The 3049-nt window shown below is 53.7% G+C and overlaps 1 pseudogene across 1 annotated transcript; it reads right to left on the minus strand.

Annotated features, from left to right (window-relative positions):
* Positions 1-738: 738 nt before the first annotated feature.
* On the minus strand, positions 739-1518 carry LOC309599599 (olfactory receptor 14C36-like; annotated as a pseudogene). Its single transcript has one exon. The product of its transcript is annotated as an olfactory receptor 14C36-like (transcript).
* Between the last annotated feature and the right edge of the window lie 1531 nt (positions 1519-3049).

Below are 3049 nucleotides of genomic sequence, written 5' to 3' on the forward strand. Positions count from 1 at the left end.
GAGGGAACAGAGGCTAGGCACTCTCTGGCTCTCCTGAATTCATAATGTAGGTGAACCCCAACCCTGACTGAATTTCCCCCTCCTCTGCTGCCACCAGCCCTACTCCCCAGGACAGCACCAGAGTCCTGGCCCTTGGGGATCCTCAGGCAGCTCCTGCAGCTCTCCACTCTCCCTTCCCTGTGCCTGCCGAGTCCCCACTGAGCCCCATGGCACTGCAGAGTCCGTCTTCGTGGATACCTCGATTTACTGCTTTACTTTTGGGGGTCTTTACCTTTGACAGTGTTTCAGCTTCTGACTGTCCATTCATTCCAACCCCAGGGAAAATGGTGAGTTCCCAACCTCTCCCCACCATTGCCAGAGAATCTGGTACATGCCATCAGTCCTGTCAGACACGAAGGAACCTGAGGAGATAATGGGGAGCTGATGGACCATCTCCCCTGCCACTGGACACCAAGAAGTGAGCCTTTAAAACCAGAACTTTTGATCCAATGGAATTCAGTGTTACCGGTTAACGTCAAAACCACTGAGAAGGAAAGAAGAACAGAAACTTTAAACTAAAAAAATCTTAGATATTTTCTTGGAAGCAACTTTGGAGGAACTTCAGGCACTACACCCAGGAGCTGACCTTTTACTGAAGAGCTGCTATCTGACAGGCAACATCTGACACAGTGTTGTCCAAGAGTCAGACACAACAGGATCAAACCTCCACAGAAGGAGAATAAACCCAGCAAATTATCTCTAAGGAGCACTATCATGAGAGAAAAAAGCAGACTCATGGCCTAAGACAAACTGTGGGAAATGTGCAGAGGAGCGGAGGGAGGTTATTGTCAGTGAAACAGTGTCTATTAGATCAGTTTCCATAAGGCATCCTTTGTTCCTCATGCTGTAGATGAGGGGGTTCACTGCTGGAGGCACCACCGAGTACAACACCGCCACCGCCAGGTCGAGGGATGGGGAGGAAATGGAAGGGGGCTTCAGGTAGGCAAAAAATGAGGTGCTGATAAACAGGGAGACTACGGCCAGGTGAGGGAGGCATGTGGAAAAGGCTTTGTGGCGTCCCTGCTGACAGGGAATTCTCAGCACAGCCCTGAAGATCTGCATATAGGAGAAAAGAATGAAAACAAAACACCCAAAGCCCAAAAAGACACTGGCCACAAGAGACGCAACCTCCCTGAGGTAGAAGTGTGAGCAGGAGAGCTTGAGGATGTGGGGGATTTCACAGAAGAACTGGTCCACAGCATTGCCTCGGCAGAGGGGTAGTGAAAATGTATTGGCAGCGTGCAGGAGAGAATAGAGGAATCAAGCGCCCCAGGCAGCTGCTGCCATATGGACACAAGCTCTGCTGCCCAGGAGGGTCCCGTAGTGCAGGGGTTTGCAGATGGCAACAGAGCGGTCATAGGCCATGATGCTGAGAAAATAAAATTCTGCTGAAATCAAAAAGACAAACAGAAAGAGTTGGGCAGCACATCCTGTGTAGGAGATGGCCCTGGTGTTCCAGAGGGAATTGGCCATGGCTTTGGGGAGATGGAGCCCAGGTGGAGAACAGAGAGGTTGAGGAGGAAGAAGTACACGGGGGTGTGGAGGCGGTGGTCACAGGATACAACTGTGATGATGAGGCCGTTGCCCAGGAGGGCAGCCAGGTAGATGCCCAGGAAGAGCCAGAAGTGCAAGAGCTGCAGCTGCCACGTCTCTGTGAATGCCAGGAGGAGGAACTCAGCGGTGAAGCTGGTGTTGGACATTTTATCCCTCTTGGCATGGGGATCTCTTCAAGGAGGTAAAGGAAGGGAGAAGTTAGGGCAGACTGCTTTGAGAAAAATCCATTCGATTTCTTATAGAAAGCCCCCAAACTGCCTTTCACTTTTCAGGAAGAGCTTTGGTGAGCTCTGGTTGGTGCTGGCTGAGGGTGCCCCAGGGAGCAGGAGGCTCTGCTGGGGGCTCTGCAGGGGTCAGTCCTGCCCTACAGCAGTAGGTAAATAGGAACTCAGGGTGATCTCAGATTACATCCAATACTAATATCAAAGAGCTTATAAGCATTATAGCTCCCAATTCACCTGACTGCAGAGCAGAGCTGTGGGGAGTTTGGTTTGAGCCTTCTGTTCTAGTTGCCCCAGCACAGCTGAAGAGTGGTTTGAATGCAGCAATGCCTGGCATTTCTGCTGCACTGCAAGGGAAACCTTGTGGGCCTGAGACTGGGCACAGGGACTGTCCCTTAGTGCAGAGTGAGGACAGCCGCTCTGTGCATCAGCCCTGCTCTCAGCTGCCCTGTGCTGGCAGCTCTTCCACCTGGAGGACTATCGCACTCGGGTGTTCCCCCCAAAAGAAAGAGGCCAGTGCTGGGAGCAGAGGAATCCAGTTTCCCAGTGCAGATCTCCAACCCCCTCACCCATCTCATCGTACCTGAGGAGGATCTCAGCTCTGTCCTCCCAACCAGGGACACAGAGGGCTCATTACAGCTGCCTGCATGCAGCCGCCCAGTAGTGTTTCAATGGCCTTAACACCGAGGTGTCTTCTCCATGGGGCTCCTGCAAACCACAGAGATGCCCTGGGAGAGCTGTGCCCTACGGGAGGGCAGCCTGCAGCCCAGCAGGACCTCCCAAGGAAAGAGTCAACTCTCCTGAATTTGTTACGTCCTGAAGGGAGGGTGAGATCACTGCTAGCCACACACTGCAGTACCCAGAGCCCCACAGGTGAACAGGGTGCGAGCTGGTGCTTTTCCTCCATGGCCATATGTGCACGACAGCACAGGCAGCGTTGGTGTCTGAGCTGCACTTGAATCCTCACACCCCCCCCCCCCCCCCCCCCCATCTGTCTCCCTTCCTTCCTACCCATGTCTCTGCTGCCTGGAGCTCTTCTTGGCCACGACCTCTTTCACTGTCCCCACTTCCCCTCCCTCTTCATGCTCACAGAGCCCATCCCACCTGCTGTGTGCTCAGCTCTGCCCTGCAGGCACCTCCTGGCAGCAGGGCACTGCCCAGGGGCATCTCTGTGTGTGCAGGGGCTAAGGAGCAGCTCAGACAAGTCCTAGCGAGAACTGGGGTCTCATTGCCAA

The sequence above is a fragment of the Platalea leucorodia genome (assembly GCF_965183815.1).
Source record: "Platalea leucorodia genome assembly, chromosome: 21".
In the NCBI taxonomy this organism is placed as follows: Eukaryota; Metazoa; Chordata; class Aves; order Pelecaniformes; family Threskiornithidae; genus Platalea; species Platalea leucorodia.